General features: G+C 37.3%; 1 long non-coding RNA gene across 1 annotated transcript; it reads left to right on the forward strand.

Moving 5' to 3' along the window:
• The first annotated feature begins 654 nt into the window (after positions 1-654).
• Positions 655-8,046, forward strand: LOC135417349 (uncharacterized). The gene is made up of 2 exons (XR_010432010.1): positions 655-1,243; positions 7,450-8,046. It is a non-coding gene; the product is annotated as an uncharacterized LOC135417349 (long non-coding RNA).
• Positions 8,047-23,515: the final 15,469 nt, after the last annotated feature.

A 23,515-nucleotide genomic window follows, 5' to 3' on the forward strand; every position in this document is an offset into this window, starting at 1 on the left:
AATTTCAGACAAAAATCCATTCCAGACATCTCTGGTATTCCCATAATTGTTCATCTGCTTGTATTGGATTATAACTTCCTTTTGAGTAACTGCTGTGAAAGGCTGCCAGTCATTTCAGGGTAGCTAATGGCAGTCTCTCAAATAGTTTACAATTACCTTGAAGTATGTCTATAAATTTGAAAACAATAACAGCTGTATTCTCAAATGTAGCGTCTTTTCAAATCACTGTAAGTAAGAGCTCCGACTGAGTCAACAACGTACGTTGAAAGGGAAATGCATTTTCCAACTATTGTGGTTCCATAGAACTGATGGCCAACTCAGTTATAAAGTAAATCTGCATGAATTTTTATTTTTTTTTTTTTTTAAGAAGTGAGCTATCAGAATTCCCTATTTACCTTCGGATATTTTTATTTTTCATTTGGCCTCATTAGTATTTTCTTAGTCAAAAATGTTGATTCTAGTTTTGCAAAGAAGGCCAAATAGTGGCAGCTTATTTTTATCCTTAGATCAAATAGAGCAGGACAGGAATGAATCACAAATCATTTAATCACTATATTAACACAAGTTTGGGATGTAAAGTTGTGCATTCCATTTTGGTGAACTGTTTGCAAAGATAGCTCAAACCAGTCTATTCCCTAATAAGTTCCAAGACTGCACAGATGCCCAGACCATGGTCTCTCATGGATGGATGCCTTTTTTCTCCATCAACAGCAAGAGACAAAAACAAGAGGCACCAAGTGAATGACAGAGCCATCCTCACCCAGTGGCCCAGGAGCCTTAGTGCCTGGCCCTTGCATGAGCTTCATTGCGATTATGCCGTGCCTGGCCTTGTTGACTTGACTTTCTTGCTTGCCCTTGAACATTTTCTTGTCACAGGAAACATGCCTGGTGGCAACTGGGGGCTGGACTAGGGACTACCACTTGATCTGCTCTGCTTGCCTTGTTTTGGCAGTGGGGGGACTGCACCCTTGCTTGAGGGGCTGTTGTCATTCCCTGTCTCCAGGGAGCTGTCCCATTACACAATTTAGTGCAATGATCAAACACCAAGTAATTATGTAAGTGAATAATCAAATATTTTCCTTCCTAAACCTTTCTTAGCTCCATAGAAATGAATAAGAAGTATACTGACCCACTGCTGTGAATATTGGTTACCGAGGTATGCGATATACAGGCTGGTGCATGGGTCTGCTGGTGAATCTGTGGAAAAAATCGGCCTCAACAACAAAAAATAAAGAGAGATCAGGTTTATGTCTTTTTCTGTAAAATTCACTGCTTTTTCCATGCATGATGTAGCTGCTTAGTGTGCTGACTGTTTACTAATTGAGTGATTTAATTGCAGCAATGTCTTCTTTATAGCTTCTCTTTAATTATTTTGTCTTTTAACAGAGGTAGCTTGTCTGGTCATGAAGCTAGTGACAATGGTTTTGATAGCATGAGATACTTAATATCAGCTAAATTCTGACATTTTCTCTGGCTGTGGTTCATAATTCATAGAGCACCATTCATTTTAGTTTGTTTGTCCATCTGCTGTATTTGTTCTCATTCATACTCTAAAAATCATAACACCACCTTTAACCACATGAATACTGATATTCCTAGAACTCCTCTTTTTTTTTTTTTCCCCTGAGTTAGTCTGATCTAATTCAAATACTAGATAAATAGCTCTTGGCTAAATGGCACTTTGTTTGCAGTCTAAGTGCACACTAACATTTGTGTTTGAGCTGCCGTAACACTGTAGTCACATTTATAATAGATCATTAGTGGGTAAGTATGGGGTTAGTTTAGCTTTAACTATTACCCTTGTTATTATATATTCATTTTTAAAATTAAAATCTGAATAAAATTGATGTCCCTATTAGACCCTAACTAGACAAGTTCCAGCACTCACTGAATACTGCCAACCAAGTTTACACTAGAGAAACAACAGAACATTGTTTTCTAATTTTTGTTTGTGGTTTTTTTTTTCTGATTTTTCTTGGAACTACTTGGTTATCATCCTTAATTTAGATCTGTTATTCTGAGTGTCTTGAAGCCATGAAAGTATATGCTAGGTTTCATTTGTTAATAAAAAGTAAATTTAGAATAGGCAACATTAAGTGCTAAAGAAGGAGATACATCTAGGTTTTCCAATGATTCATAAACTCACTTAGACTTTTGTTTGCTGCTGGAAATATTAGAACAAAAGAAAAATGCAGAGGTGGTCTGAGTGGGTGACAAAGAGGGAGAAAACATGTTTATGAGAAAAAGGAAAGGAAGGGAACAAGGGTAAAATGTGGTAGGACAGGACAAAACCCAAATTGTGGCTGGAATGGCTTCAAATTTTTAAGATAAATTCACAAATAAATGGTCCAGATGGGAATCTGTGATTAGAGTGCAGCTCTGTATTACTGCACTAGTAAAGAGTGACTCATTCTAGGCATTATAAAACTTCAGCTGCCAGAAATGAATACATTTTTCCTATAAAAGTCCTCACTAGGCTGGTGATTGGCAGAGTTCTCCGCCCAGGAGAAGAGTGTTTAGTATTTAATTTCTATATCAAAAGCAAAGTTTGGCTGGAACAATTGCAGGTGTGTGCTGGTTCCAGTCAGTGCTCAAGTTCTGTGTGAAAACTTTGGTGAAAGTTCTGCCAGCGCAGCACGAGCTGTACAGTGAGGAGCTCTGTGATGGATCATTCTCCCCCAGGCTCTGCAGTAGTAGTTCAGAGGCTGTAATGAAGTCACATATAGACAATCAATGCTATTAGCAGATACGCCTCTCATGTGAACACACTTTCTGTGTTTCTGTCCTGTCCCCTTCTGTCCATAAGTGACTTCAGACTTCCACCACTGGAGTGTCAGGGCTGTTTTCCGCCCCTGTTCCATCAAGCAACATCCCACAAATATCTCATTACTCATCCTTTATTATCCAGGAATCTGGCTTTCCAATAAGTCTATCATTCAGAGAACAACAACTGGGTTGATGTTCATAGGTTCATTTCAGCACTCTTCATCCAAAGCCCCTCTGTAATCCTCACTGTGCAAGATACTGCCATAAAGTTTGTCTTCCTGCTCTGAATGCTGTAAATATCACAGTTTGAGTTCATGCTCCTTGCTCCCCAGTGGAATGATATTGGCTCCACTGGGTAAGAACTACAGGGATCAGAAATGAATTTGTACTTCTTGATTTGCAATAAGTATCCCTAAAAATAAAGCTTCAGTTCCTTTTCATCTGCTGTTCCTATTCTCTCCTACTCAAATGGTGTGTAGCGATTTTCCTGACTTCCTTGCAAACTGTCAGGGCCAAACTGATCTTAATTCCTGTAATTTGGTGCCAAAATATGACATCAGCATCAAGAGGAAGCAGAACTGGGCATTGGACAGAGAAAGTTTTATGCAGTGACTAGTCACTATATAATAGTTACTTTGTCACTATATTCTACCAAAGGTTTTAGTGTGCTTCAAGATTTAAAGTAAAGAACAAAATTTTGCCTTGAAAAGAATAACTGGACTGTGCCTTCTGTTTGTACTTCTTCAGATTCTGTATAAACATTCACTGATCTTAGCTGGGCATTTTTATTGCAAAAAATGGAAGTATTTGCAGTTGATAAAGCCACATTAGACCCCCTTTTTTTTCATTTCTAGAATAGTTTGAAAGGCATCCAGGAATAGAAATATGCTATGTTTAGATTAAAGACAATATTGAAATGATCTCTTTTTATTCTTGGACTAATTTTGTGTTCCAGTGGTGTACCAGTACCTCTGCTTTTTGGTTGCCTGCGATACTAAGATTTGCAACTTTGGCATCTGGTTTCTAGTAAAGTGATCCTAATTAATAGGCATTGTCTTTTACCACTGGGAATATCTTCATTTTTGTGAGATAAACAGTAGTTTAATGTCAAATTCCTTATTGATTCCATTTTAAAACTCCAGTGAATTTCATAAGACATTTGTGTTTTGGTTGACAGTTTGACTGTGCAATTAAAACCGATCAAAGATAATTCATATGAGATTAATTAGTGTAAATATAGAAAGTTGTGTGGGGGTTTCCACCAACAAAGAAGGTTTTAGCTGAAGCTTCAATTGCCACAACTTTGCAAAGAGTTGATTTTCATGAAACTCTAAGAGGTGCAGCATGTGTTTGTAAGCACACAGCATGTTCTGCCTTCCTCCTGTTTTTCTGCCTTTATAGGCAGCTTGCACACTACCATTGAACAACCGGCCTAGATTAAGCTTTTGATATATTGACTGTCATAGTTATACCTGAGCTGTAGTTGTAGGCTCACTGTCTTCAGGGTCCATGAGCATGGCCTTGAGTTATGGAGATATAAAGCCTTGATCTGCATGATGACAAATGAACAAAAGGATCTGTCTGAAATTTAGATTCTCAAAACTCTTATCAACTGTCACCTATCCATGATGTTCCCAGAGATCATTGTTCTGTTTCAAAGTTATATTTCTGGGGGTAACAAAGGTTTTGTCTCTGGTTGCATGGAGAAGTCTTCATCTTGGCCTTGTTGGACAGATCCCACTGGCATCTTATACTTGACTTTGTCGGGATTAGACTCATCTCCCAGGGCCCATCACATAGTCCATTGAAACACTTTGTTTTGCTACTTAGAAAGCACCTTCCCATCTATAACAGTGACTTCTCTGCTCAGCAGCCCACAGGACATTTTGAGAAATGCATGGATCCCTGTATAGGGATATATTTGGCATAAACCACAGTTCATGACTGTAACAGGTGTATCTCCATTCTCCTTGGAGGGGTGAGATCGAAATCTCACTGTTATCCCATTTTTTCCTAGCCATCTGGAATCAAAATCAGGTTGCACTTGTATGTCAACTACCTTGGGAACCTCCCAAAAATGAGAACTGTTAAGTAGAATCCAGTCTAAAGTGACTTTTGAGTTAATGTCCTGCTCGTAGGACTATCAAGCATTTTGTTCAGTAGCTGTTTAACTCAAATTACGGAAGTTGTCTGGGAACACAGTGAGACACCAAAATCCTTGTCTGTCCTGTGTGTATTTCTAGTCTTGTGAATGCTGCATCTTTCTCTGCTGTGGAATAGTTAAAAAAAAAAAAAAAAAGTGAATTAGAGCAGTGTGTGGTGGCTCAGTTCTAAGAAGCAGGCTGGCTGACCCTTCCTAGTAGGACAGAAATGGAAACATATCTTGTATCAGTGTGCCATGTTTTGTGTACCATCCAGTTGAGGGACATCCAGCTTGGCCCTATGAAGGAAGAGGGCAAGAGAATCCCTGCAGTGAGGGTCAATAGGTATGATAGCTTACCAAATCACTTCAAAGTAAAAATGCAGAAACACCCTATGTCACCTAGGTGCAATTTTATTTCCATCAACTACAGGTTGTGTCAAATTAACTCTGCATCTCATACAAAGTGAGATTTGATTTGATCAGATCACAGACTGCTGCCATATACTAACCCAGGTTCTGATTCTGCTTCTCAAGTACTGCTTGTTGATGATGTTAGGTCAGGACCACCTTTCCTGTAATTTTCTTTTCTCTCTCAGAGACTGTATGAGCCTGCGGGTGCTATGCATAATGAATTTCTTTTGTACAGTTAGAACTTTATGATGACCCCTGCAAACAACCTTCACTTTGCATTCCCTGCTGTTTCCTGTGTCTTCTGAACTGTCTCCAACTAGTTTGATGTCACTGAGGCTCAGGCAAAAGAGCCCATTCTCTGTTATCATGTAGCCTTTTAACTATTTTCTAATTTTCCAGGTTAATATTTTGTTCTTGGATCTGCAGTATCACGCGTTTCTCACTGATTCTGTTCAAGTCACTTGTAACTTCAGATGTTCTGTAAAACTGTAGTTGTGCTTATAGTATCTCCACAACCTCAGGAATGTTGCACAAAAGTTATCTTTGCCCCACATCTTGGAAATTTTTTTTTATAGTTCTTTTCAGCACGGTAGTTATAATCTGGGGCAACAAAAATATTTTTGTTTTGTTTTGGTTTTGTTTTTTATTTTAGTCTGCTTTTATCTAACAGTCTAAAAATCATTTTAGGCACTGCTGTAAATCTCATCAGGTGCCAAAGTTGTTCTTTTAGCTGTCTAAACCCCTTTTAAACTGATTGCATATGAATTGTTTGTCCTTTCTGCTAAAAGAGTCAAAAGGTTTTATCTACTGCCAGCTTCTCTTGACTACTTTGTAGATCTCATTTTATTTTCAGAAATCATATACCTATAAATCAAGAAGACAAATTAGTGCAAGTTCCAAATTATCCTGCTTCCGCTAACCTGTTTGTTCACAAAGGCATTCACAAAATAATAGCCCACTATTTAAATTTAATTCCTGTCTTCACAGCTGTAATGGATGGTGCTTGGTTGCCCCAAATCAATAATATCTCTTCAGAAGTCTCATATCACCAAATAACTACATGGAATAACAATCAGAATAATTTAATTTAAATGGTTGCAATTAGTACTGGAGATGAAGCTAAGTAAAGTCCATTGATTGTTTATCAGACACTGAGGTGAGAGAATTTAAGCATGCTCACTGATAAAAGTGATAGATAAATTGCCAGCATATTAGTATGCAGCTACTACATTTAATCTTAATTAATAAGTAAACTTATTTTTAAATTTCGGTGACAAAGGTGAGGAGAAAGACTTATCTGAGATTTTTACCTCAAAACTAGCTCAAGGACCCTGCAGGAGTGCTAATAGAGTAGTAATTTGTTCTTTTAGAGGTTACAGTCTGCGTATGGAAACCCAACAGATTCAGTATATAAAGAATCCTTTTCAGTAAATATCCCCTATATGAAGAAATGTTTCAAATGCATGTTTTATGTATGTTTTTTCCCTTGTCAAAACCTTCTCTCGTAATCATAGAATCATTAAGGTTGGAAAAGACCTTTAAGATCAGCAAGTCCAACTCTCAATGTAACACAACCATGTTCACCATTAAACCATGTCCTCAAGTGCCATATCCACCCTTTTTTGAACACTTTCAGGGATGGTGATTCCACCACTTCCCTGGGCAGTCTGTTCCAAAGCTTTACAACCCTTTCTATGAAAAAATGTTTCCTAATATTTAATCAAAATCCTACCTGGTACAACTTCAGGCCTTTTCCTCTCATCCTGTAGAAGGAGCTTTGATTTTTCACATGAACAACTATTTAAATTTTGGGGTTCTTGTAACCCAAAACTAACAAAAATGCATAAAAATCCTTTCATCTATTCTAAAAGAACTCCAAACCCAACTTTATGTATACTAAATTCCGGAAAAATAAAGACAGATGTAAGCTCATTATAAAAAGCATTTGCTGAACCTTTACAAAACCTTCCATGCTTTAGCCTTGTAAAACTTTATTCTTCATAATAGCACTGCTTCTCTGAGGAGCTTTTGAGATCAGACTCTTTGCTCCCACACTTTTTTTCCTGAAGTTGACTCATGTTTAAGGACATTTACCTGCAAAATAATTCAATTTTCCTTTTTATTCTCAGGAGGTGAAGAACATCAGGAAGGCCCTGGATCTTGTTCAGTTTCTGCTCAAGTTATTAGAAAAATTCCTGCTAACTCAGGCAGCAGAGGAACAAAACCTAGGAGAAACTTCAGCAGCTTTTTTGTGGGTTCTGTAGGGTGCCCTGGGTCAGGTGGTGGGATGGGGTAAGAAAGATGCTGCCTCTTACCAGCCTTGCTCCGTGACAGGCACTCCTTATAGGAACGCCAAGAATTTTGAAGTCATCGAATGAATAATTTATAGGAAATCATTTGCTGTGCCTAGTCATTCCCTAAAATGCTCAAATGCATGTCTCTAATGGGCTTATAAAGTTGTGATGAGGACAGCCATTGGAAAAAGTCATCAGTGTATAAAAGGGTAGATGATTTGAGCTGGCTGAAGACTGAGTTGCAAGATTCTTTTGAGGAATATTTCTACAGAAGAATACCCTATTTCCTTGCACTTAATATTGGGAATAAGAATCCCCGGGAGGTAAAAACCCCTCCTCTCTAATTTCTTTGTTTCAGTTCCCTTCACTCCCCACATTCTGTTTGCCATAAAAGAAGAAAAAGGGGTGTGAAATAAAATAAAATAAAAATAATCTTTGCCTTTTCTGTTTATAAATATCTTGAAATTTCTGATTTTTATTTCAGGATCACATTCCTCTGACAATTTGAATTTAACTGGGAAAAAACAGCTGAAATAAGCTGAGAGGATTATTTACATCCAAGCAAGGGCAAGATCCTTTCTATGTGCCACTTCCTGCGGTTCTGTTTTCTAATTAAAGAAAAAGCTAACACGAGTGAAGCCACATGCTCACGGTGCATAATTTTTGGAAAGACAGCAGCAATTTAAAAGTAAATTTCACACCAGCTCTGAGACTCATGTCAGATGCTGCCTGCTCGCTCTAGTTCATGAAGGCCATTTATATTCTAAGTTTAAAAATAACTTGGTGCTGGCACATTCCATTAATAAATTAGGACTAGAATTTTATGTTTTCAAAGGATATGGTGAGGTATAAATAGACTTGCTAAAATCGTCTGAAACTCTGTTTGAGTGTTTCTCTTTCACCTGCATTTATTGCAAGCTCGTGTTCCACTATCTGCCTTCCCATTTCTGGCTAAGTGTCTAACTCTGAAATCCCTTCTGCATGGTGGTATAAATTTTGAAGACATTATCACCTGGAAGAATATTTTTGGTGAACAGGACTACCAATAAACCCACTCTCCACCTCATTCAGGGATGGAAAGGTGCTGGTGAGGTCCACAGATGATTGATAATTGTCTTGTGCAGTTATGGTGTCTAAATGCCCAACTGAAATAGCTTTGCATGCTGACAGCTCAATAGGCACACTTCTACTTGCAGTGTTTTTAATCAGTGCAGCTCCTTGCTTTTTGGACATGTGCCTCCACCACAGTGAACATTTTAGAGCTCTGCTTTCTATTTCAAGGTGAAAAATAGTAGATAACTGCTCTAACCTGACAAATGCCAGAAGTACATTTCTGTACATAGAGAATAGGTTTCAATTTCTTTTATTTTGGTCATGTGAACTGGAGATCTGAAGCTGGGACAAAACCCAAAGTCCTCAAAAACTCAAAACAAACACCAAATTAACTATTTGTGCCCCAAACAAAATGCAAAACAAAACACCACAAACACAAACACAAACAAAAAAAAAAGGTTTTCTTTTCAATAAACCACCCAGTTTAGAATTTTGAAACATTTAATTTGAATCTTGACCTGTTCAAAAGACATCCTATTTGTTTTCCTGTTGGAATTAAAATATCTCAAAAAGTTTCTTTAGACCAGAAATTCCATAACAAAATTCAATATTCTGACAATTTCTAAATGCTGAAAAGCACGAACAGAAAATTTTCCACCTACTTTCACAAAATGTTTTGTCTGAGACATACTCCTCCAGCCTTCACAAGATGCTTTTGTTCAGACTTGTGGTACTGCACACCAGTTTTATGAATGTGAGTATGACTTCACTGGGCCTTGCAGATCTACCTGGTCTGAGAAGTGTGGGAAGCTTGTATACTCCTGAGTGACTGAAACAAATGGTCCCACAACACTTTCTGTTGGTATTATTTATCAGACTGATGACTTTCTGTTCTTAGAAGTTCCAAAGTTTTCCTTTAGAGACAATTTTCCCTTGAAAAGTACCCACTTACATCTCAAAAGCTACAGAAAAGAGATTAAAGTCAGTACAGAGAGACTGATAAAACGATAACCACTGATCAAAGTAAAAAGCTGTCAATTAGTATAGCTGATTCTTCAATAATAATTACATCATTCAAAATTTCTCCCATCCTTTCCTAGAAAGGAAGTTAAATTGGCTGCCTGCGTTTTGGTCTTTTTGCCAGTCTTTCCCTTTCATAATCTGAAGAAATGTGACTACTTTCAGGCTGGGACAAGGTATAGGACCAGTGAAAAGAGGAGTCTCCAATCAGGGTCTTTATCTTTTGTTTTGTACATTCTGGGCAGTGCCAAGATCCCAGGAGGATTTCTAGTAACATAGGCTGTAGCAAAAGTCATAAATACTTTATCTATACACTTTTGTAAATGGAAGCATTTTTAGTGAGTAGCTATGAAAGAAAAACAACATCCTGTGTTGACTAACATAAGTAAGCATGATATAAGTAAACCTAAATCGTTTCCTCTCTTTTCATAGGAAATTTAAATCTTTGTTCTGCACATGCTTGAAAAACAAAAAAACCAATATGCTATTCATGGAGTCACTGAGTAGAAATACATGTAAGTGCAATTATGGATGAAAATTGTTAAATTCTACATGGCAGTGAGTCAGCACAGCTTGTATATCACCTGACAGACCTTAGTTTTCCCTTGAGTTTCCTCTAGATATTACCTGTAGCTGGGATTTAATGAATATTAGTTAGGTAAATGCTCTGACACTTTGAATAACTGCATCCTGGTAGACCCCAGAGTTGTTTATACTCTGTTCATGATTAAAGCTTCCCATCAGAGGCCTCTTTCCTTTTAAGAAAGGGCTACAATTGAGGTTTCCAAGTTGTTTTAGGATGTATTTAGGAATTGAGTACAATATGGCCTTTATACAACCCATTTATAGCATGGCCACTCATTTTCCTATTAGTAAAAACATAGAAGTCTCTATGGAGTAAGTAATTACTTTAAAAGCAGTCCACATGAGATGTTTAAATGCATCTATTTGAGTATCTAGGGCATATATGGAGCTCTCTGAGTCTTCAACTTGCACATGTTTGTTTTGCAGATGCAGCAATGCAGTGAGACTGCAGTTGTGGATGGGGTGCTGGATATCTGATCTTACTCTCTGTTTGAGTTTAAATGCAAGTGTGTGATGATTTGCTTGCACTTTTGCAGTTATGTGCTTTGCTACCACTGGATGTCTTGCGAAGTAATACACAGGAAGTATCTAATCAGCCACTGCAGTGGTTCCTCTGTTTAAATTTAGCTTGGAGCTCTTACGTCCTCACATACAGATTGTATCCCAGATACTCAGTGTCTGGTTTTTGTTACAGCAGTTTGGGCTATAAACAGCTTCCTTTACTCTCTATGATGTCAAGAACAGAGTTGAAGGGCATGAGAGGAAGGTAAAAACTGCCTTGAATGGCTTTGTGTACTATGTTTGTCCTAAATAAAAACAGAGGGCTGACAAAATCATATCTGTAAAGTTTTGTAAAGTAAAGTGTTACATTTTATTTGTGCCAAGAAAAAGGTTTCAGTTCAGAAGTATAGCACTCCGTGTGCCCACTTAGTAGTAAAGATACACAAATAGTCAAAATTTTCAATGCTTCTTTTATACCTAAAATGTATGTTGAGTGAGGGGATTTTATCTTCATAGGAAGAAAAAAGTCAGTTTATATTCGTATTTTGACCCATTTTATGTGTCTGGTAAAATGCCTTTTTATATAAGAGCCCTCCTTTAATGTGTTTCTGAAATCCACCCCTTTAACAGCAGAACAAAGTTACCTGAATTCTGGTGGGTGGTCACTGTGCCTGCAACTTGTTGCTACTAGCTGCAGAAAAAGAAAACTAGAGACTGAAACTAACCCCCTCCCCAACAAAATAGAACCTCTGTAGGTTATGAATTCTGAAAGGTGTAGGTAAGAGGACAGAAAGATAAAAGAACAAAATGAAGGAACATTTTTATTCTGTAGTAAGTAAAGGAATTCATTACTATTTTCTTAATCTCAAGAGTTGATCTATAGGCCCTTAAATCTCTAGATTAGGGAAAACAGTTACCTCTAATCAAACTATTTCTGGATCTATGTGGAGAGTTTATTAACATGCAAAGAAGAAATCAGCAAAAACAGGGACCTGCAAGTTTGTCATACATTCCTTTTGGTTTGTTTATTGATAAAAACAAACAGAAAAAGAGAAAAAAATTGGAAGAAAACTTTTGGTTTTTCCAAATATTTCACGGCAAAAGTCAGGAGACTAATTTATTTGAATTTACCTTCTTTATGGGTGAAATGCCTGGTATTTTATTTCACACCTTCTGAGTTGTGTGGAAATCTAGGACTATAAACATCATGAATGACTTTCAGAACTAAAGCATATGCCATCTCTTTAAATCCTGCCCTTTTGACTATTATAATGTTCCTGGGTCCTTTTTCAAAAGGAAAGTAAACAACATGTTTTAAAGAAGCATAACTAGAAGCTGGAGAACAAGCAAACTGCTGGCTTTTTTTTTATTCCCCTCCACACTGTTTAGCAGATGTCATGAACTGAAACTGGGTCTGCACAATCTTTGCACAAAGTCACCCAGGTCAAGTACCACACTTACCTCAGTCCAAAGCAGACGTAACAGCAGTTGCGTTGTAGCTAACTACCTATGATGTAACAAGAGTCATCAGTACACAGAACGTGTCTTATTTCAGAGGCACCTGTTGAATTCTTGGTAGTCTCCTGCCTACCGGTTTTGCTACTAAACACCAACAATGTGTGTCATTGTCTCATCGACAGAAAACTCATCTCTGGAGTTTGGGACAGAAGAATCTCATCACATTAATAAAGACAGCAATAATAATGCACTACTACAGTTAACAGTAATACAATAGTGTAGTAGTTGTGGTGGTGGTAATAGCAACATTGGCAATAAATTTATAACAATAAGAAAAAGAGCCTTTTGCAGAATCTTAGTGGTGTGAATTCTTTTAAAAAGGAAATTTGAATCATTTTTTACAAGATTGTACAAAATTCCCAAGAGTTATGCCTAGAAGCCATTGAGTATAACCCTGTGTGGTTTCAGCAGGGATGTGGCTCTCTCCTTCCTGTGCTTTTAGAGGGAAGCATATTAGTGGGTTTTAAAGAAGTGCATTATTCAGTGCTCCCCCTTCCCTCTGCTCTCTGCAGTAACAAACTGAACCATTTCAACCAGGGGAACTATTTCCTTTCTCCTTACCAGACTGTGAGGGTGCTCTACACGCCCTGTGTATGAGAAATGTAGTTCAAGTCAGAAAACAACATGCTTCCCAGCTCTTCGTGAGGCATTGTTTCCTTTTCAGACACTAGTCCAGATCCTGAGTGGTTCTCTAACTGCTGGAGGGAACGGGCACAACATTGTTTGCTGCAGAAGTGGATGCTAGATGATGAGGAAGAGGAAATTTATTAAATTTTCATTGAAAATACACTGTTTCCATTTTCCCAGAAAGCTGTTCTGCCAGTTCAGTGATGACCAGCATCTCTAAAAATAAAATGTATACAGTGTAATGACAATGTCATTAGGGAGAATACAGTCCAAAATATGCATGGCAATTTCTTCATTGTTACTTCTGCTTAAAAAGGAGAGTGGCTGAAGACACATTACAAAGTTACAGGCTCATCCTTCTCTGTCCTTAGCATTCCATGTTGAAGTCAATGGTTCCCTTTGCCAGACCTAGGACTCCAGAATAAGCATCTGTGCAGCTCTGTCAGCTTTTCATTCATCTTTTGATACTGATGTATGTATTTGTGTGTCTGGAGACCTGGTTTATTCTATGGCGTTGCTACAAAATTGTAACACCAGTCAACATTCTGCTCACAGCCTTTATCAGTTCAGTGACAACCTGGGAACCCTCTCTGTAACGCCTCTGATTTCTAAGCAGGAATATTCAGGTCATTGGGACCACGCAGTGTAATAAACGAATTTTTCACCTGAAGAAATCGCAAAACTAGCAGAAATTTCTCTAGCCCAAAGTTGCATTATTTTTTGCAAAAACAAACAAGTTTTCAATTAACTTGCACATAGAAGCAAAAGAGTGTATGTTTATTCATTTTCACTTGGAAATAAGGCACTTTGAAGAGAAAGATTGCTCAGTATTGCAATATTTTTAAACTTTATATTGCCTTCAGTATTGTCCCTATGTTATACAGTACATGAAGAAACCATATGTTTTATAGGAGCAAATAATATGACATAGCAGGGAAGATACTGGCAAACCTTTTGCACTTAGTCCTTCTCATGTCCATGAAGCTCCTGAAGAATTTCAAAGGATTGTAGAAATAGCTCATCTCAGTCAGCAATTCAATGGTTCTTGTTACACTTTGCTTGTGTGTTCTTAACAGCTGACCAAAATCTTAAAGAAAAATTGGAATGGGACTAAGACCCTTGGAAAGCTATTGTTCATGTCCTCATATCACATTTGTCTTTCTGCCTCTGTTTTCTTAGTCTTTACTGTTCCTATTCTCTATATGGTTCTCCTTATGCACCCATCAGCCCACTCCACTGTATGCACATGCAGAGCACAAGACAATTTATCATTTATATCCAAAGAATGAGATTTCATAACAACATCTTCTTATCAGAGAAAATGCCTCTTCTGTTGAGGAAACATAAGCCTTACCATAATCTACAGCTGAAGAGTTGTAGCTGACAGGTATATCCTGCTGTATGGAGGTAAAGCTAATCAGTATTCTGTTTCTCAGTGGCACAGGAAACTTGCAACTTGTTTTGAAAATTGCCCAGGGCACAAATGAGTGCTTGGAAATAAGGCAAGAGACCTAAACCTGTTCCCTTGCAAGCATCAAATTATGCTTAAAGCAAAGTAGCCTGTCTCTGTTTAAGGTGAGAGGTTGTTTGCAAAGGGAGCACGTGTAAGAGTTTGAAATCCCACAGCCATTCTCTTTTAAGTAATATAGAAAAACAGGTGCAATTGTTAGTGATTTAAGCATTATATCTGCATGAAATGCCAGGGATGGACAAGATAAGCAGTAGATGTAAGAGGTGGAGTGGCTGTGAAAGCATCGTGCACAACTGCTCATGCACGGGCATACCTGCTCCTACAGCTACTTGCACTTCCCACTGCCAGGAAAAAAGAATTCTTAGTTCTAACCAAAGAGGTATTTAAGGCGTTCAGATCACCGTCTGCTGTGATGTCAAGCTCATAGTATCTGCAGGTCCCTTTTACAATTTCTTGAAGCTAAGCTTCTCCTACTGTGGACTGCAGTGGTGTTGGACTGGTGATTCTGCAGTAAAACTCATAGGACTACATATCCTTCTGTTTACCAAGTGTTACATTTCACCCGAGATATGCAGTTTGAATATGGTCACTTCTGATGAAGTAGCACCTATCAGTGACTGGTGCAAATCAAAATAAAATTATTTCATCTGTGTAGCTGGTTATTATGCCCCAGAATTTTCCATTTTATAGGTTTCAGGAGGAAAAGGATGATTACTGTTTTTATCTTTAGTAAAGGTGCAATTATGAGGATTTCCTGGTGGTATATGCAACACTCTTAAATAAAGCAGGATTGCACTTTAAATCATTGTGCCAATACCAGTCATTAAAAGTGGGTCTTTAAGTAGGAAAGGCATGAGATGCAATACCACCGTTATCCCTGACAGTTAGACTTTATCATAAGGTGTATTTCTTAATGCTTCAACTGCCAAAGATGTAATTGATGATACCTAATGGAGCTGAGCAAAAAAACTCTGAGGCAATTTAATTAGAGGTAAGATAAGAAAAGGATTTAATCGTGTCTCTCAGGCATAGAGTTACAAGACGTGCGCGTGCCCCTTCTGCCTCAGGTGTTACAATTTATAATACTGTCCAACCAACTCCAGGTTTTTCCACCCTCTGGCTTTTGCCCCCATCCACCCCCGATCTGCCCCTTGGGAACTGGGGCTAGGGCCTTTCGAGACCACCTACTTCACCACTTCATCTTCCTCGTAGCACAAAGGGCACATGGTTACCCAGTTCTTGACTGTACTTTGCAGTTCACACTACAGATTAGATGCTCTCAAACAGAAGAGGCTTACCTTGGCGAGAGACTAAACATTCTAATGGAATTAGGAGGATTGATATGGGGAATTGGGGTGAGAGGGTTGGGGAATGTTTGTAGTTACTGTGCTAAGGGTAAGGGTACAGGAATAAATGCTGCTGCTTCTAAAACCTACACTCTCTACGTAACTACTTATAAAACTTATAAAATTAGAAAAATTAAAAAACTAAGAGGACCTTAAGGCATCACTGAAAGAGTCAACATCCATATATTTAGTAAAAAGTGTACACTCAGGTTTAACTCGAAAAAAATTGTTTCTGAACTCTGCCCTTGAGGATGAAAAGTGTAATACAGAGACACCTTGCAATTTCAAAAGCAGAAGACAAACATATAGTTAGAGACTATAGTAATTTTAAGTGCTTGGAGCATTGTTAAATTGTTGAATTAAAATTAGTTTTGTTTACCTACTCTGTGAATTCTGAGGTTGATAAAATGGGATTTTGGTTGGTATCCTAACTTCCCCACATACCACCCTATGTGACCTTCAGTATCTCTCATCATTTCCCTGCACCTCAGAGATCTATAAAACTGGATTATGCTTCCTTACTTCATAGAAGAATTGTGAGATCAAATTGTACACACACACACACACTCTCTCTATATATTTGATAGACAGGTATTGCAGTGTAAGTGAGTGAAGAAGAATCCAGATAGACCATGCTGGTTTTTTACTTTTAAAGTTTAAAAGCATGGCCACATATTCTCTCACATGAGTCTAAAGAGTTTTGGCAGCTTCTCTTTATGAACTTTCTCTCCTTTGCTACCTGCTAAGCTCTGGTTTCATTTAATATTGCATTTTTGCTAAGAAAATTATTAGAAAATCCAAGCCAAATATCCAAGGCTTAGAAAAGGCTTATTTTTCTTATTATGTATGAAAAATCGTGTAACTTTGATTTGTCCCACACCACAGGCTTTTATGGTGTCTTATACCTGATAATCATGTCGGAAATATTTTCTTCAGTAGTTGTCCTTTAGATTTGTATTTACGGCAATATAGAAAGCACCTAATTTAGACCGGGAATAAAGTTGATTACAAGTTGTTCTGTATTTGCATGAAAGAATTCTGTAGTCTTCATAATTGTCAGGAAGAGCATTAACTTTTGGGATTTCACATTAAGAGAATACTAAGAGTCTAATCACTGTTATGTGGTTCTTTCCTCCTGTGTGTGCTTTAAACATAGTTGAGCAGCTGTAATTGTTCAGTCATAATTGAAATTGTAATTATAAAATGTTAATTTGTAAAGATTGAAAATTATGTGAAAATTCTAGTTAAAGTTCAATTTTATGAGTCCTTCTTCATTTCCGCTATAGTGTCTTATTGGAGTTTCCAATAAATTCATCATGCTCTGCCTCCTTGTAGCTTCCCTTCAGTTCTGCTTCATTATCTTTCATACTGATGATACGTTCTTAAATAATTAATTCCAACTCTCACTTATTGCGATGTATAGCTATCTTGGAGAGAGTTCTGTATGTTTACTCCTGTTAGCCTTTTCTTGGACATATGGCCACACAGCACAAGCCAGCCCCAGGACTTAGAGGTTCAACTTTGGAAAAAATCATGTCGGGTTCACTGTAGCTGGGATTTCTTCCTTGGTTGTTGATCTCTCTTCCTCTTAACAGGCCTTACCACCCTCTGAAACAGAAATGCCGAATATATATATATATATAATATCTCTCTATATATATCTAAGTCCTTCCAGCAACTTTTGGATGTCAGGTTGCCACTTTCCCCTCTTCTCTCTTGTCTTCTTGAAGGGCAGATCAGCTGGCTTTCTAACTTTATTTCCCCAGGATGAGCTATCAAGCTCTATCTCTACTAGAATTTTTGAGGAGACAGGCAGATCTTCCTCTGAAAGTAAAATTAAGCGGAGTTGAACAAAACTCCTAATGGAGAGACAGAGCAGACACTGGCTTTATTTCTTAGTAGTGCATTTCCTAGCATTGTTGATCAAATCAGTAAGTGGACTATGTACTTAATATGAAATGAACTCCATTTTTGAATGGAGTCCTGCTTTTTGGAGCTGAATAATTTCTATAACATGAATATGAAATAAACTTCTTCTCTTGTCAGTATTGGCTCAGTTTGAATGTTATTAAAGATATATAAGTGAAAAACTACAGGATTCATTTTCATTGTTTAAGAGCTGCTTGGTAGTCTTATTTCCTCAGTAAATTTAATTCTTATTTAAACCCCAAACTTTTTAATACTCACGCACAACATTTGACAGAACAAGACGACCATATTTTAAAAATCTGCCTAACAGAATAATATATAAATTCAGAAAATTTTATGCTAGTAAATATTTTATTTTATTAAAGCTGTTGAGATGATCTTTACATTAAATTCTACCAAACATGTTTCTCCCTGAGAGATGACCATTTAAATTATTTAGAAAAAATTGTCTGTCATCTATAAAAAGGTTATTGTGGAAGATTATTGTTTTTCCTTTTGTTTCTAAAGAAAGCTGGAATGCAGATTTAAATCCTTCTGTATTATTGCAATTCTTTTTGGTTCTCAAATAATGGTGTATTTAGTAAAAAAAAAAAAATTTAGATCTGTTATTTTACATTTTCTGATGTGTAGAAAGTGCTCCATGGAAAGTGAAAATTAAATTAAAACTGCAAATAAGTCTAATCACATTTAATACCTGAACTAAATAGTTGCATTATGCGATTATTTTAATGCTTCTTTTCCAGTTATCCTGTACCAGATGTAGATGAACACTTATGAAACAGTCCGTAGATTTGATGTGAATTTGCTTAGCAGCTTGTAAAATCCTGATTTTTATGTTTTTAAATAGATTCACATACTTTATATGAAATATCTCTACTTTCAATATTATTACTTGTTCATGTAAATGTGATTTTTGTTTTCATGAAATACTGTATGTGATTTCAAAGTTCTGATGTTTTTTATTATTTGTATTATCATTTAGCTATATTACTGTGTTTCAGGATATAATTAAATTTTAGTTCAGCCTGGTGGTCACAGAAAAAGTGTGAAAATAAATCTTGCTGCAACAGTTGAATTAATATGGAATAATATGTGAGAATTTGTGTACAAGTCAGTGCTTTCTGATATTGTTGCTCTAATTTTTTTTTAATGCTTCTGAAACTATAATTCAAACACCATTCTTTTAATATTTTGTGTTAACTTTAGTAAGGAATGTATATACAGTGTATATATGTGTGTTCATAAATATGTAAATTCAAACCAAGGCATTTTCTTCCTATTTAAGCCATTTTTGTTTATGTATAACTTTATGGGACTTCAATGGAGTTCACAATGTTCACATATGTCCAAACTGTAGCCATGCAGTGGCTACTAAGGGTAACATAATTATATATTTCCTGGTTGCAAGTAAATTCAGAATGATAATGTTGTATTAGGCTAAAATTTTATGCTTAATTTCCTTTGAAAATGAATAGCACAAATGTATTTGTTTGAATTTTCTGTTTCTTTTGAACCTGATAAATTCAGTGCCTGCTTCTCTCCCTTAGCTGTCACTGTAGAAAGGAGTGAAAAATTGTTCTCATTCTCACTTTGTATTCTTTTCCATTCTCTTTGCACAGGTGTAAATGACTACATGGGGACAAAGACAGTGATGAAGCAGGAACTGGGCTTAAAGTAGGAACAGAATTTTTCTGGCACTTACAATGCAATTGGCCTAGATTGCCATATGTTTCTCAAAGCAAGATTTTGGCAATTGTAGTTGGACTTCCATATATTCTCCTGTCCTGCAGAAGTTATGGAATTTATTGCTTCATTTGGTCAATTGACTGGCCCTTGAAGTGTACATGTAAACTGTTATCTGGATGAAATTCAGAGATCACATCTGAATACTTGTCCTAAGTCTGTCAAAACAAACCCTGCTGCATGTTCTTCCCTGCATAACCAAGTGGGTTTTCCAGAAGGCCGTGCAGTGTTTATTTAAAAGCTTTTGGAGTTCATGAGCTTTTGTGTGTGTGTGTGTGTGTGTGAATGTGTAACTGAATAAAGGTACCAAATGGACATAAAATTTTTTTCTACCTTTCTTGAATCAGGAGCAAGTAAGGCAAAGGACACACCTTTGACCTGTGGAACAGCTCATCCTCACTTGTATTAATCTAATGTTTTTACATGGTTTTCCTTCAAATGTTTAAAAAGGAAGTCACTGTTACCAAAATCAAATATTGAGAAATGTTTTGGTAGGAAGGCTCCACTGCTCTCTCATGAGTTTGTTTCTCTTTATTACCATCTTCCATTTGATCATAAAATGTCCTTTCCTTCTTCCATTCCTTTCTTCCTCCCCATAATTTTTAAGGGATCTTCTCCAGTTACTTCAGAATGGATTACCTTTATTTTTTCCAGCTGAAATGAGAGTGTTTGAGGCTTTATCTGCCAGTAAAGTGCATTGGGACATGGAAATGCTGTCTTGGCTGATGAGGGAGAAAAGACCCAGAGGTGGGACAGGATCGTCTCTTCTGTGGAAAAGGTCTTTTGCATAGCTACTAACTAGAGGCTGAGCATATGAGTCCCTGGACTCAAATCCACCTCTGTTTGCTGAGCCATGTTATTCTAAAATAATTGCAATGCTGAATGTGTTGATTGCCTGTATTGGGGCTGCTCCAGTTTGTCTTTTCTGGCTTTGATCCAGGATTATCCTGTGGCTCCAGTGGCCTTTCAGGCTTAATTTTTTAATTAAAATAGACAGTCCCAAAGGCTTTCTGAAATTGCTGTTGGACCCTAAAAATCATCTGTATACCACACAGTGTTGGTGGGGCCCAGGGGTGCTCCTTTGTGGGCAGTCCATATGCCAGGCATGGATTGGTAGCAGGCTTGGCAGTGAAGCAGGGCTGCGGTCCCTGGAGCCCGAGGCATCTGTGGGGCTGGGGATTGACATGGCCCTGCTCTGCTCACTGCCGTGCTCTCTAACAGGGTGCTGCCAGCTCCTCATCCCCAGCCACATCATTAGCACAGCTAACCAGCTCCCTGCAGTGCATGGCAGAGGCCCTTATGAAATCCTGTTGTATAGCTCTCTTGCTAAAGAGAGACTTGGCTTTAAAAGGTTAGCATTTAAAGAAACCCCAGTATGGCTCGTGTTGAGTTTGTAATGGCTTAGCAGGAGCTTTGAATAGCTCCACTTAATATCGGTTGTACCTAAGGATTCATCTAATTGGGACAACTGGTAGATCTGTAGCCGGCCCAACTAAGTGGTCGTAAAGTGTCATGAAGATAATAAAAGAGATAATATTGCTATGAATAAAAATATCAGGATAGAAATGCCTCAGCACATGTAATCTATTAAGCTTCTTATTTTTTCTTTTAATCTTTACTTGGATATACTCTGTATTAAAAGACTACAGAGCAGAATTTCATCACCTAGTGAAAGCATCAATTTTCACTATACAGCTGCATCCTCACCATGTGTAATTCAATAAATGCCTTGATCAAGAAGCTGTCCTAGCCACTCACTATTACAGTGCAATATCTTCTCCTTGTTAGATGTTACAATAGAATCACCATCTAAATGAAGGATAACATAATTAAGTGGAGTGTTGGGTAGCATCAGAGGCAGAAGTTTTATTTTCTGGAGAGGGAGCTACTCTGCCAGAGCTGTACATTTTAGTTGTCAGTAATCATAACAGCAGCCAAAAGATTATAACTTTATTCCAGGCTGTTAAGTAATTAAAGAACCTATTAGAAAGAGTTTCTTAACACTAAGGAAATGTGTGTGTTAGCAACCAGCTGTTCAGTGTCCTGCTTCTTGTCTTTGAACTTGTAGGGAAGAGGATCTTATGCATAACAAAATCCCCCATAAAAGAAGATCTCCCAAATTTCACTTGAGCAAATAGACTAAAGTGTTGTTTAGTCTGCTTAGACTAAACTGTCTCTAAATAGCGCTAGATGTCAGGGTTTCTACCTAACATATTGAAGGTACACATAAAACTCTAATAACCAAAAAAAAAAAGAAATGGCAGTGCTTTAATTAGAGCACAAATGCACCATTTATTCCCTGGGAGACCTTGACCCACTACTATGCTTTCCTATAATAAGCTTCATACCTTGGTCCTCTTGAGGGCTCCTGGAGTGTTCAACAACCTCACTCCTGCTGGTGGTCTCTTAAGAACCATGCTGCCACTATAACTTGAATGTGAATCAAAGCAGAGATCTTTCCCAAGAAAGGCTTTATATATTCATTAAAACTTTAAGATTTTAATTAGGGTGAATCCCTATTAACTCAATCTGTTGGAAAAAACAGTTATCCTGTTGGTGGCATATGCAATGCCTAGCTACCTCTAATTATGTTCCTTGAAAAGATGGAGTTGCTTTTCGGTAGTATAGTGCCAGTAGTTAGCTGGTCATATTCTAACTTTGAATAACTAAAGATCTAACATTAACAATATAACAAAAATGAATTGATGATAGAATATATTGAACTGCCAGACCTGTAAGGTAAAATCCAGAAAGTAGTACTGAATAAACAGATATGGTGTGGGAAACATAGGGGTGAAATGATAAAGAAGTTTGAAAACTGAATTAAAACCAAAAAAAACCATGGCGTTCTGCAGGAAAGGGGAGGGGTGCAGAAGGATGTACCTGGAGTTTTAATCTCTTCTTTGTATTATTTCACTATTCAACTCTTATGTTTAAGATTACATAACATATATGCTATATATTGTAGTATAACATACTGTCTCTGAATTAAGGGCCTTGCACCTCAAGCTAATTGCCAAACTTCTTGATGTCCTCTCTTTGCCCTCAGAAACACTGTGTTCTTAACCAGTGTAATAACCCAGCTTCAAAAAGAAGAATAAGGAATATTCCTGAGTCCAGTCTCAGTTTCCAGCAGTGGTTAGTCAAGCAATTGGGATGTTCTTGTGGGAAATGGGTGCTGTGGGTTCCATACTCCTGAGATTTAGGAGTGCGCTGAATACCGATTTCCAGTTTCCCAGACAAATGACCCCACGACTAGACTACACTATTAAAAACAAAGCCTCCCCCAGTCCTGACATTCATCTCTCTCTGATAATTTGTGAGTAGGACACTGGACCTTAGCAAACAAATGTGTAAGATGTTAAAGTTTAAAGCTTGTGGTACAAAAATTCAGAGGAAAATTAAAATTTACTGTTTTTTTTTTTTCTTGTTGTTTTTTAACAGTGAGCACAATCAGCCCATGGAATAACTAAATGAGAATTGTAGTGAATTTTCCATTACTAGAAACTTGAAAATTGACATTGAATGTTTTACTAAAAAACATACTTGAGGTCTATCACAGCTATTGAAATTTGAAGCAATAATTAATTCAGGGAAGTCCCATGACCTGCCAGACTAGATGATAACAATGGTCACTTCTGGCTTTAAATTCTATGGAGTTCCTGGTTCCTGTGCTGTGAATGTCAATGAGACTGCCAATTAGAGTCTGTTTTTTTTTTTTTTTTTGATGTGGACACGTGTTCACTGGGAGCTAGCTGAGACTACTAAATTAATTTTAAGGTCATTAAAATGCTTCATTCCCTGAATAATGATTGCCACAAAACACAATCAGAATGTAAAAGAGAAAACATCTTATTCTTGGGGAGAAAAAATAAGCATAAGGTATAGTATAAATATAATACAGCTTTTTTTACCATCTCATTCTTTCCCATCACTGAATGCTGTATATAACATGTCTAATCATTTACTTCATTGTTATTTTTATTCCTTAGAATAGAAAGAACATTACTAAGACAGTGCTTGATGGGGAAGGTTTTAATGCCAAAGGCGAGGATGAAATATCTAAGTAGTGGTTGATCCCTGCCCTCATGGGAGAGAGGATGTCTAT

The sequence above is a fragment of the Pseudopipra pipra genome, chromosome 1 (genome assembly GCF_036250125.1).
Source record: "Pseudopipra pipra isolate bDixPip1 chromosome 1, bDixPip1.hap1, whole genome shotgun sequence".
Taxonomy (NCBI): Eukaryota; Metazoa; Chordata; class Aves; order Passeriformes; family Pipridae; genus Pseudopipra; species Pseudopipra pipra.